The sequence below is a fragment of the Colletes gigas genome, unplaced genomic scaffold (assembly GCF_013123115.1).
Source record: "Colletes gigas isolate AHSC1104 unplaced genomic scaffold, ASM1312311v1 Colletes_gigas_Sc00005, whole genome shotgun sequence".
In the NCBI taxonomy this organism is placed as follows: Eukaryota; Metazoa; Arthropoda; class Insecta; order Hymenoptera; family Colletidae; genus Colletes; species Colletes gigas.
Window position 1 is genome coordinate 3,792,168 of NW_025106634.1, and position 13,759 is coordinate 3,805,926.

Sequence of the window (13,759 nt, forward strand, 5' to 3'; positions counted from 1 at the left end):
CAAAGCACGCGTGAAAGAAACGGGTCCACGTTCGAGCACCATCGTATCATCCGATCGGATTAACCCGTGGAAGTCTCTTCGGATTCCGTATGCTTCTCGTCTGGGTTAGGTCTGGGTGTTTACACAACGATGAAATTTAATTCCCGGGACCACCGAACTCAGGAACTCGTGTAAACCAATACCCCGGCGATTCCGCCGCAAAAACTGTCGGGGAGAGGAACTCTCGGTGAAAATCGTTCGACGTCCCCCATCTTGGCTCGGACCTCCATCTTCGAGCGGCCTCGAGACGTCGCGTGTCCAATTCACCCGACACTTTTGACTGACGGAACGAAATAAGCGACCGATCGGGCCTTAATTAAGGCCTCCCGTTGATCGAGCGAAAGTTTCTCGATTTCAGTATGTTAGGTTAGGTTTCTGTTCTCTAGTAACGGGGTCTTTTTGATGTTGGTTAATTTTGATTAAGACTTTTCTATGTTCCAATAAACTATGGTCGATAAACGACGTGGAAAACTGAGGATGGTAGTTAACGCGTTATGATTTACTCGGTATACTTGGCGTAGTTGCGCTTGGCCAAACTGTGCTATGACAGGAGCCATATTGGAGCTGTATTTTACGTGTATATTTGTATGGTTAAAATAATGTAGTAAATATTAACGGTCACGTTGCATGCACAGCCCCGGTGGTGGTTTATAATATTTTTAAAAATAGTGCTCTTTTCTCTCAAATTAAATCCGATTTCCGATCTGTTTTCTCAGATAACAAAAGATATTGACGCGATTTAAAATTAGATGCCGACTTTCCTCAACCGTGAAAAGAGTTCCTCCCCCTCTGGTTCAGAGCTCACAAATTGTAAAGCAACAAAGTACTTCGTTGTCTATCGTAGATTCAGGTCGAAATTTCTATTTTTTCGGAACGTTCTCGTCGACCTTACGCAACGATCGAAAGTCAAGTCGATCGGCGACGAACTCGATTACGCCAAATGGAACGGGCAGTTTATTTTTTCACGGTCCCGCCTTTTTGGCACTCGATCGGCACGATTGTTGATACGGTCGTGTCTCTCGAGGAAAAAAAGAAATCGCGTTCGCCGGGGCGTCGTATCGCGGAGGAAAGTGGTAATGCTAACCAGATTAGCTTTTTCTCACCGGGCGGATTTGAGAAACAGCAGACGGGCTGCATCGACGTGTTTGTTATCTTTATGCGCGATCGCATCGGCCCCCGCGCGCGTCATATTCTTGCATGAAAACGGCGTGGAAACGGCGGCAGCGTAAACCCGGACGAATTACAGGCTCGCCGGAGATACGTTGCAGAATTGCCGAATGCTGTGAAGACAAACATCGGGGAAACTTGCAGAACACCCGACCGCGAACGGGGGTGGAAGCCGGAAACTTCAGGAATCGGGAACGAGACTTACAGTCCGCGTCAAAACTATTACCAAATCCACACAGAACCACCACCTCTAAAATTCACAAATATCTGAATTTGCAAATTTGTTAAAAAACCAAAGAAATTCAACATAGGGGTGCAACGACTTTTGGAAGGGGTTGAATTGTTGATTACAGTCCACGTCAAAGTTATCACCAAATCCGTACAAAAGTACTACTAGCTTTAAATTTCGACTGGTTTACAAATATCTGAATTTGCCAATTTTTTAAAAACTAAAGAAATTCAACATAGGGGTGCAACGATCATTCAGGGTGGTTCTTAGCTGGCAAAAAAACGATTGCTTCCTCTAGAAAGGGATTATTTTCTACAAATATAGAATATTCAATTTTATTTTTTGAACAACCCTTATGGAAGGGGTTGAACAGTTAATTACAGTCCACGTCAAAGCTATCATTAAATCCATACAAAAGTTCTACTACTTCTAAAATTCGACTGATTCACAAATATCTGAATTTACAAATTTTTTAAAAACCAAAGAAATTCAACATAGGGGTGCAACGACCATCCAGGGTGGTACGTAGCTGGCAAAAAAAACGGTACTTCTTCTAGAAAGGGATTATTTTCTACAAATATGGAATATTAAATTTTTATTTTTTGAACAACCCTTATGGAAGGGGTTGAATAGTTAATTACAATCCACGTCAAAGCTATCACCAAATCCATACAAAAGTACTACTAGCTCTAAAATTCACAAATATCTGAATTTGCAAATTTTTTAAAAACCAACGAAATTCAAAATAGGGGTGCAACGACCATCCAGGGTGGTACGTAGCTGGCAAAAAAAACGGTACTTCTTCTAGAAAGGGATTATTTTCTACAAATATGGAATATATATATATATATATATTATAAATTTTTCTTTTTGAACAACCCTTATGGAAGGGGTTGAATCGTTACAGTCGACGTCGAAATAATTTACAAATTTTTTAAAAACCAACGAAATTCAACATAGGGGTGCAACGACCATCCAGGGTGGTCCATAGCTGGTAAAAAACGATTGCTTCTTCTAGAAAGGGATTATTTTCTACAAATATGGAATATTCAATTTTTCTTTTCGAACAACCTTTGTATAAGGGGTTGAATCGACGTTTTTGGTCAGCAATTCGGGATTCCCCGGCGTCCTATCGAGTCCTGGATAGGGGGAGGGGGTGGTGGGCAGAAATCGGCGTTTTCGCGGGTAAAACGAGAAACCTGCCTGGCGCCGATAGGATTGAATATACGGCCGGCACGAGGGTGCGAAGTTGAAAAGGGCCGAGGCGGAATTCAGCCGAACAATGCGTACCGGGTGGCAATTTCACGCGACACGTCTCACCATCAGCATATCAATAGGCCGCCGGGATTATCTGGATGTGCAGTGATATTCTGCGGTTGGCTACGGCAGATAGGGTTGCGCAGTTTCCGGCTGCACGTACACGGTACGCGTGGGTGTGCGGACGGCCGACGGTACCATGCGCCGACGTATTGCGCGGAGGATTTAGTCCCGACGCATTATGGTGCAATTTATGCAGGACCGGGAGAGAAGTTCGGTTCATTATTTCCTCGTTTAGGATGCTGGTGTCTCCGTGACTCTTCACGATAGACCATACTTTCGATCCTGATCGCCCTATCGGGGCGGTTTCTTCGCTAGGGTGCAGGCAAATTGTCGCGTGGTTTCAGGGGGGGGGGTTGTTATTCTTGCTGGCTTTGAATCGTAAGCCTCGTAAAGAAACACTAGATTTAACCCTTTGAATACAGCCGTCGATCGTAATCGTAAATACGTTGTTTAATAATTATTTTTGCATCGAGCTTGTCACGATTTCGTGCAGCAATTCGAGTGTCCCACCCTGGGGACGCCATGTTTCACCGCGAACCGAAAAGTATTTTTATTCTTCGTTGGAAGGTACGATAGCAAGATGCTTTAATGTAGCTTTAATGATTCCAATTTGCAACGTGTTTTGCACTCGTTGAATATTCGTTTGGACGTTTCGAAGTTTGCGTATATCTGTTGAAATTCCCGAGGTGGATCCTCGGACGGAATCACGCGGGGGCCATCTTGTTTTCATTTGGGTTTAGTAACGTTATAATGCGACCGATTCCCCGCGGATGAAAACAAACGCCGTCGAAGTCCGACTTCGTCCCCTTTTCCGTGCCCTCCCTACGCCACGACCGCGAGACGTTTATTTTTCTTGAAAACGTATCAGCCGCATTTCCTTCCTCATTGTCTGCCTTAAGGAAATAAATCCACTGCCAGACTGTCCCGGCCCAGGCCGTTTCCTTTCGCGAGCTGTCATCCGACGTTTCTATCTCTCTCGCCGTCGGCCCTCCGTTATCTTCGCCAAACACCAACGAAACCACAATACTTTATCCACAGGGAGAAAAAAATACATCTACGTACTTAAACAAAAAAAGAAACATGAATCCAATCGTTCGACGTTTTTGGAATTTTTAAAAAAGTTACATCCTTGCATCCAAAAGCAAAACACTATATTTGTTATATCGATTTTGGTATAGCTTTGCAGGTGCAGTACCGGTACAAAAGTCCCTAGAATTCGTACGCGGGTAAACTTTGAACCAGGGAACTCGGAAACCGCGGTATCGCGGCCGGAAATCGCGTAGGCTACTTTTCCTGTCTGGCGTTCTAGAAAAGTAGACGTCGTTGGGCACGAATAACCACGCCCGCGGCACCCCGGAGAAGGTAATAGCCATAGAGAGGAGTAAACGGCGAAAGCACCCGGGTTCCTCGTGGGCGGGTAACGCGGCTAATTCCGACTGTTTGGTTAGCAAGCATTTAAGGTTTGTCTTGGCTGTTGCTTCGTGTCTTTTAGACAGCCGATCTGTGTTCCGACCAAACGAAACGGAAGCTAAACGCTCCTGACGAGGTGACGAGCCGACGACTCGGTCGTTCGGTGTTCTCTTCCGGTCCTCTCGCGGACCTGTCCGATTAACTCGATGACATCGCCTCGATCCACAGGGTTTAGGGTTAGTAGTGTACACTGGTGGATATCATTTTTCGACGCCCCAAGAGTCGGGAAAATTTTATCAGATTCGCTTTTGCCCGCTACTATTTCGAACGTTGATTTTTGAATTTTAATAGATTCTAGTTTTGGGTGTCAAATTTTACAGTTGACAATTATAGCAGAAAATTGGAAACCCTCTCTAATATCAATATCAGATAGACAATAGAGACAATAGATAGGGATAGACAATTTATAAGGTTTTCCAATCGGTAGAACTTATAACTGTCATGGCCGCCATATTGAAATATATTATAGCAGAAAGTTGGAAACCGTCTCTAATATCAATATCAGATAGACAATAGATAGAAATAGACAATTTGTAAGGTTTTCCAATCGGTAGAACTTATAACTGTTATGGCCGCCATATTGAAACGCGTTGAAACTTTAATAGATTCCAATTTATTCAAGTGTCTGATTACATACTTAACAATTAATTATATCAGAAAATTGGTCAATATCACAGGCAATATCAATGTTAAATTGCCAATCTATATTTTCCAAAGAGTAGAACTTATATAACTGTCATGGCCGCCATAATTGAAACGCGTTGGAATTGTACAAACTTTAATAAATTCTAATTTATTCGAGTGTCTGATTACATACTTAACAATTAATTATATCAGAAAATTGGTCAATATCACAGTCAATATCAATGTTAGATTGCCAATCTATGTTTTCCAAAGAATAGAACTGTCATGGCCGCCATAATTGAAACGCGTTGGAATCGTTAATTCACTGCCAGATGAAAACTGTATAATACTCTGCAAGATTAAAATTTTGATTTCACACCATTGTAAGCTACATAACCTAAAATTTGTCCCAGAATTCCATGCAAATTTACTTCCCTCGGACGTCTTAACTTGAGAAATAATTTTTCTAGTATCATAGCGGTAAATCCTGTCATCCATATGTGGCAGTCAGAGTGTTAAAGTTTATTAACGTGTTCCCAGGGTACCCAAGGTATTTAAACGCGATATCTAGACGGAAATTCTGGAAGTAGGAATTAGAATATTATATCGCGTATGAATTAATGTACGGCAAGGGTTGCAGCTTGCTGTTAAGGAAAGCCTTATCAGGGAACGTAGCGAGCAGAGAACCGGCAGGCATTTCGCTGGCGCTCGTACAGCCAGCCAGGAAAAGCCGCAAGGGAGGAACGCGCGCTTATGCCGGCGGTGTTTGTTCAGCCGCAACTTCTCTAAATCTTTTGTGCAGCGCGGAGGGGTTGCGGTTGTCTCGTGTACAAGCGGCTACATATGTGTCCGAGCACCTATGTGCCTACTTAGCGCCCAGGTACGCGTCTTCGTCGAAAGAAACGAAAAGGGAGCGCCGGAAATAAAATAGAAATTTCGAAACCCCCAATAGTCGACGTGGCGACGGAAATTCTTCGTCGAGCCCTTAAATTAGCTTCTGGGGAGTTCAAAGGAAGATTAAAATTAGCAAAAACTCCACTATTTTTGTTTTAAATATATTTAGTCGAAAACTAACGTATATTTTGTTATTAATCTTGATTTATACTTTCGTTTAAAAAGCAAATTATTTTGCGAATCGAGGACAAAATAATTCTTAGCTCCAGCGATGGAATTGACACGAAATAGTCTAATTTTATACAGGATGTTAGGCACCTAATTAGATTTTCGGTAAGGAATTTTTTTCTCGAAAGTGCGTAGGATTTCCGGGGTGTGTGTAATGACTAAAGATGATTGTAATAGACCCCCGAAACTGAAAATAATTTTTCCAAAGCAATTTGAAATTTTTTTATCCGCTGCAAAATTTCATACCTTCTCGAATTTTTTTCTAGAAAATGGGTAGGATTTCGGGAGTATGTCTATTCACCAAAAATGATTGTAACTGACCTCCCTAGCTAAAAATAATTTTTTTAGAATGATTTGAAAATTTTTAATTTCGTCGAAAAATTTCTACATTCAGGAATTTTTTTATCGAAACTGCATAGGAATTCGTGGGTATGTTTATTCACAAAAAATGATTGTAACTGACCTCGCTAGTTAGAAATAATTTTTTTACAATGATTTGAAATTTTTTAATTTCGTCGAAAAATTGCTGCATTCAGGAATTTTTTTCTCGAAACTGCATAGGAATTCGTGGGTATGTCTATTCACCAAAAATGATAGTAAATAAACCTCGCAACCGAAAATAATTTTTCCAAAACCATTTGAAATTTTTTAATTTAATTGCTAATAACTTTTTATTTTGGCCTCTAAAATCTCCCATTAAAAGTTTTCCCAGGGTTGACCGAACACCCTGTATAATTTCCAGAGAACTAAGAAGAGGAACACAACAAATGTTTACAAAAAGTGTTGAGATTCGGATTGCAATTTTTCTTCGAAGGTTCGTTTTTTTTTTTTTTTGTCAATAACGGAAGCTTTTGTCCCGGGATAAGAATTTCGAGCGGGATTCGAGAGAGCGACAGCCGGCGGAGATAATGGCGTCGAGCTGAAAATGCGACGCATGGAAACGATGCCTGTTGTTATTTTATGGGGGGCGGAACAGCGGCCCCGCCGGGTGGGGGAGGGGGACCTCTCGTTAAACCGATTTGCACATCGGATGCACTCTCGATTCCTCGAACAGCGGACAATTTCACAGGGCTCTATTTACGCTGCTGCCTCCGCCGTCCTCTAACCCACCCGTTCGCGTATTTTCCTCTTTCCCGTAAATATATCGCGTTGATCCGCTTTCCGCGAGACCCGTCCAAGTCATCCATCTTCTCAGGAACGGAAAAATATCGAAAATCGCGTTTGCACTCCCAGAAATCGCGCAATGTATACGAAACAGGGTGAAAAGGTACGCGATGCATTTCGATCCATCGAAACTGCAATTCATATTTTTCCATTTAATTTGTCTCAAAGTCAAGAGAAATATGTTCGAAATGAATCAGACCTATCGTAACGTACGAATTTCTAAGCGTAATCGTGAAAATCGTGATCCAAGAAAAGTCCACCGAAAAGACTCTTATTTATTGCTTTAACGTTTAATAGCTTCTGTGATCGAACGATATCGGTATAAATAATCCTGGCCAGCCGCGACACGATCGCCGATGGACGCCGTGGGTTCGTCGGAGCACCTGAAACGCTCGACGTTCCGAGCATTGAAATAACGAAACATATTTCATTCACGGACCGTTGAAATTCACGCGACGCGTGTGCGTTATATCGCGGACGAGAAGAGCGGTTCATTTGTTCGTCTAGCTGAGTGCTTCGCCGTGGCTTCCCTTTCGCGCTGACAAGATGCAGCTTGCATTCGGACGTCACGTCACCCTCCGAAGACCAGTCGTCGGCCATTAAATCGTTTTCTTCGTCGCTAGACAGCCGTGGCTTCGCATACCCGCCGCTCCTGGACACCTCGAAAACTTCCAACGTGTTACTGTGTCGCTCCACCGCCTTTATATTCAGAAATATTCCTGTCAATGATTCGACGTTCCCACAAAACAGACAAAACACTCGATGCTACCGACAAACTGCTCAAAAACAGCGAAGAAAGTTCGTATAATCGTTTTATCGAAACGAAAATCGATCGATAATCATTGCTGCTCGAAAATCGATTAATCGACTAGCGGTCGATAATCGATGGCCGCCCAAAAGTCGATTAATCGGCTAGCGGTCGATAACCGTTGGAAAGTCGATTAATCGGCTAGCAGTCGATAACCGTTGGCCGCTCCAAAGTCGATTGATCGATTAGCGGTCGATAAAGTGAATAACTCGATTGGTTTCTGAGAATAGCGATTCGATAATGGAATTTTCTTTATGTTTAGCGCCGTTTAGAGAGTCGCGTCCCATCGGCGACGCCGCCAGGAGGAACTCGATTTCCCTGTCGGTCCAGGGGCGCCGTGAACGATTTTAATAAATTTCGTGCTGGGCTAAGCTGCAACAACAGCGCGTATGAATTAAGAGGGCCGCAACACCGCTTGGATAAACATCTCGAATTAGGCGCCGAATTCTTTTCCGTCCGCGTGCACGGTAGCTTTACGACTTCGGTATGTTCCGGCCTGACGTGGTCTCCCAACTGATATGTATATGAGCGGTTACCACCGCCGCAAAGTTGCGGTAATGGACGGGATATTTTACAGCCGGGGGATTCCGGTTCGATGTTCGCCGGATTAGGTTCATCCTTAACTGCATCGCGTAATCCACCAAACGTACGAGTTGATTAATCGGTGCTCTCTTTCTCTCTTTCGACCAAACGTTCGTTTATTTCATTTCGAAAAGTTGCAACCTCCTAGAATCATTTCACTAATTGAGTTACCAAGTACTGCCTTTACCAAAGACGACCGACACCTTTGTAATTAGGCAGCATTTCTGAAATGGTCTCGAAGCTTTGAGAAGGTGTTTCAAAGGACTCAAGCACACTTTTCGATGAGAAAATTAAAATGGTTGGGATAACGTCCCTTAATTGCATTTCGAAAAGTAGCAACTTCCTAGAATCCTAGATTTCAATAATTGACTCATCAATTACTGACTTTACCAAAGACGACCGACACCTCTGTAATTAGGCAGCATTCCTGAAATGGTCTCGAAGCTTCAAGAAGGTGTTTCAAAGGACTCAAGCACACTTTTCGATAAGAAAATTAAAATGGTTGGGATAACGTCTCTTAATTTCATTTCGAAAAGTTGCAACCTCCTAGAATCCTAGATTTCAATCATTGATTTACCAATTACTGACTTTACCAAAGACGATCGACACCTTTGTAATTAGGCAGCATTCCTGAAATAGTCTCGAAGCTTTGAGAAGGTGTTTCAAAAGGACTCAAGCACACTTTTCGATAAGAAAATTAAAATGGTTGGGATAACGTCTCTTAATTTCATTTGGAAAAGTTGCAACCTCCTAGAATCCTAGATTTCACTAATTGAGTTACCAAGTACTGCCTTTACCAAAGACGACCGACACCTTTGTAATTAGGCAGAATTCCTGAAATGGTCTCGAAGCTTCAAGAAGGTGTTTCAAAGGACTCAAGCACACTTTTCGATGAGAAAATTAAAATGGTTGGGATAACGTCCCTTAATTTCATTTCGAAATGTTGCAACCTCCTAGAATCCTAGATTTCACTAATTGAGTTACCAAGTACTGCCTTTACCAAAGACGACCGACACCTTTGTAATTAGGCAGAATTCCTGAAATGGTCTCGAAGCTTCGAGAAGGTGTTTCAAAGGACTCAAGCACACTTTTCGATGAGAAAATTAAAATGGTTGGGATAACGTCCCTTAATTTCATTTCGAAAAGTTGCAACCTCCTAGAATCATTTCACTAATTGAGTTATCAAGTACTGCCTTTACCAAAGACGATCGACACCTTTGTAATTAGGCAGCATTCCTGAAATGGTCTCGAAGCTTCAAGAAGGTGTTTCAAAGGACTCAAGCACACTTTTCGATAAGAAAATTAAAATGGTTGGGATAACGTCTCTTAATTTCATTTGGAAAAGTTGCAACCTCCTAGAATCCTAGATTTCACTAATTGAGTTACCAAGTACTGCCTTTACCAAAGACGACCGACACCTTTGTAATTAGGCAGAATTCCTGAAATGGTCTCGAAGCTTTGAGAAGGTGTTTCAAAGGACTCAAGCACACTTTTCGATAAGAAAATTAAAATGGTTGGGATAACGTCTCTTAATTTCATTTGGAAAAGTTGCAACCTCCTAGAATCCTAGATTTCACTAATTGAGTTACCAAGTACTGCCTTTACCAAAGACGACCGACACCTTTGTAATTAGGCAGAATTCCTGAAATGGTCTCGAAGCTTCAAGAAGGTGTTTCAAAGGACTCAAGCACACTTTTCGATGAGAAAATTAAAATGGTTGGGATAACGTCCCTTAATTTCATTTCGAAATGTTGCAACCTCCTAGAATCCTAGATTTCACTAATTGAGTTACCAAGTACTGCCTTTACCAAAGACGACCGACACCTTTGTAATTAGGCAGAATTCCTGAAATGGTCTCGAAGCTTCGAGAAGGTGTTTCAAAGGACTCAAGCACACTTTTCGATAAGAAAATTAAAATGGTTGGGATAACGTCTCCTAATTTCATTTCGAAAAGTTGCAACCTCCTAGAATTCTAGATTTCAATAATTGAGTTACCAAGTACTGCCTTTACCAAAGACGATCGACACCTTTGTAATTGGGCAGAATTCCTGAAAGGGTGTCGAACCTTCGAGAAGGTGTTTCATTTCAAAGGACACGAACACACTTTTCGATAAAAAAATTAAAACGAATTCTGAACGTCCAAATTGCATCGAACATATTCTGCTTTTGTGCAGGGTCCCTAGATGCGTATAAAATCGTAAGAAACGATCGGAAAAGGGGCGGAAAATTGGCGAAACGAGAAGGTAAAGGACCACCGTGGTGCAGACTCGATCGAATAAGCCCTTTATAAGCCCTTTAGGACCGTAACAATGCGTAGAAAATGCTGGACGAGCATCGCACCGCCATTCCGGTGGTCCGGTCGAGATCTACCGCGATCTTATTCCGCTGAATAGGATCGAAATCCTCGCTGGATCCTCGCCATTATGCTCGAATCCGCGCGACGAGACGTCGATCCACGATTTCATCCTCCCTTCCACGAAGAATGTACGCTCGATCCAATATCGAGGCACCTGTAGTCGACTGTGCACCTTCGATCCTCTTTCTTGTCGATTTTAAAGCGAATCGATCGATCGATTGGAATCAAGAAACGTTCAGGAGTCTTAGAAAATGGTAAAAATTATTTTTAAACGAAACAAATTTAATCTTCAGAAAAACGCAATTTTAAACAAATTAAACCTATAATAGGACTCTTAACCCGAGGTGAAATATTAAGAAAGATAAATTCCACGATAAAAGTTACTATTAACTTCGTAGAAAACTTCGTGGATCTATTCCGGAGTATCGAGACAAGAAAATTGTTGGACGTCTTCTAATTTCGACTGATCCTTTTTCCGGTGCAATTCGAAGGGTTTCCACGTCGAAGGAAACGTCGCAGAAAGGTTTCCCAGACGGGCATTGACGTAAAACTGGCACTTGTCGGAGGGAAGAAATTCCTCTGTCGGATTTGCTGGAACGCGACACGAGTTCGATTCCCTTTGTGATTTGACGCAGTCCTGGTGACGTTGTTGTGTAAACAGGTCGTTGGATTTCGACGCTGATGGATCACCGCGGATAATTCGTATAATTGCGCGTGTAAATCTATTCTTCGGTGTTTCAAATGAAATTCGTTTCCTTAAACATCGGGATCTTGGATGAGAAAATGTACTTCGATTAATCTGCCAAATAAGATTCAATTTGTTCGTTCCGTGAACGTGATTTGTCTATCAAAATAAATGATAAGCGAATTCGTTGGTTGTCGTAGCCAGACAATCTGTACGTGGTTGATTCAGAGTTCTCGATACGTCAGATTGCTTTTTTTCAGCGGACTGGACCAGAAAATTCCTTTCGTGTCCAGACAGGTGCGATCGCCTTCACCTGCGGATATTATTTCTGTCAACCTTCCTCGTGTTTATCCGCATACATATTTGACGAACTCCTCTCGCGGCGGGTCCGACGTTTGGGTCGTCGGCGGGAAGCGTGTTACCTGAAGAAGCAATCTCTGTCGCATGAAATAACATTTAGGCCGGACCGCCTAAATCCATGCTGCGGCGTATGCGTTTGTATGCTACCTGCGTACCGTGTTACGCAGCCACGGTGGCCTTAAAAAACCTCCTCAACTTTTATTCACGTTTGGTAGACTTATGCAGGTCCTCAATTTTTCTACAAACTTCCTCGAACTTCTTCAAATTGAGGATAGTCCTCTGTCTCTGACGATCTCATACTGGGTTCCTTAAATGCACTTTCATTTTCTTGTGTAAGTCTTCTGTGGTGGGTTGTAACTCGATCCTATTTTGAGAGATTATTTTCAAAGTTCTCTTCATGAAATTTATTTTTAATCGATAGCTGTGATTTCCCAATCCTAGTTGTCTTGGATGTTCTTAGTAAGAAGTCAAACAGTGTCAAACCAAGTCTTTGGAGCACAGAACCCATAGTCGAAGTGGAGGAAAAGAATAGTAACAACAACTCGATCCTATTTTGAGAGATTATTTTCAAAGTTCTCTTCATAAAAACTATTATTAATCGATAATTGTCATTTCCAATCCCAGTTGCCTTGGATGGTCTTAGTAAGAAGTGGTCAAACCAAGTCTTTGGAACACAGAACCCATAGACGAAATGGATGAAAAGAATAGTTACAACATCTTGATCCTATTTTGAGAGATTATTTTCAAAGTTCTCTTCATATAATTCATTTTTAATCGATAGTTGTCATTTCCAATCCCAGTTGTCTTGGATGGTCTTAGTAAGAAGTGGTTAAACCAAGTCTTTGGAACACAGAACCCATAGACAAAATGGAAGAAAAGAATAGTAAACAACCTGACCTATCAATTCTTTGTTCCCATCAACTTGGTTTAACATGATTTGACATGAATTTTTCTACCCTTCTGGCCCAGCGCTTTTGAGCAACGCAGTACACGCGTTTATCTCGAGGATACGTACGCTGTATCTACACTTTGGACGAGTGGCTTTCTAGCAGGACTAACATTCTGACTCTCGCAGGTCATCTATTACTGGACTATTAGGGACTCGTCAACGTATTTCAGTATTACCATGTGCCCGGGATCTCGACGATATCAGGTGTTTACCCAGTTTCATCCGTTTGGTTCTGGCTACTTCGGGCATTTAACGCTAATTTAAGACCATCGATCTCGCCTATTTTTATCGATACTCGTCCCACAGACGCCTCCATTACGATATCGTTAATTAAATAACATCCATAACGTCGTTTAACCGCGTTCCATCGAACGCTACAGCGTTCGAATCCCCGTTTAGATGCGACGGCAGGGTTTCCTTCCCCATCTTTGGGAAGAACAACATCGGTATTTCGAGGAAGAGTGGCGAAGGATACGGGGGAGTGTGAAAAATAATTTCCTGCCGCTGATATGTGGCGGATCGGACGAGGAGAAAAGTCCTGGGCGAGAGGAGGGGGGGATATCAAAATATTATTCGTAGGTTGCCTAGGGTAGCTCCGCATTCTCGCGCCGTATAGAAGCCACGCTGAGGCTAAAGTGGATTGGCCTCAACCTGACCGCGGTGGCTGCCACGGTCGTGCATTATCTCCTCCCGATACACGAATTTTCTATTTACCGCCATTTAATCCAACCGGCAAATTGGGAAAACATCCGACGCCAGTGTGGCATAGATACCCAATTTATAAGGTTTTCTAATAAGTAGCACTTGCAACTGTCATGGCAGCCATATCGAAACGCGTTGAAATCGTTAAAACTTTAATAGACGCTAAAATACAGTAAAAATAA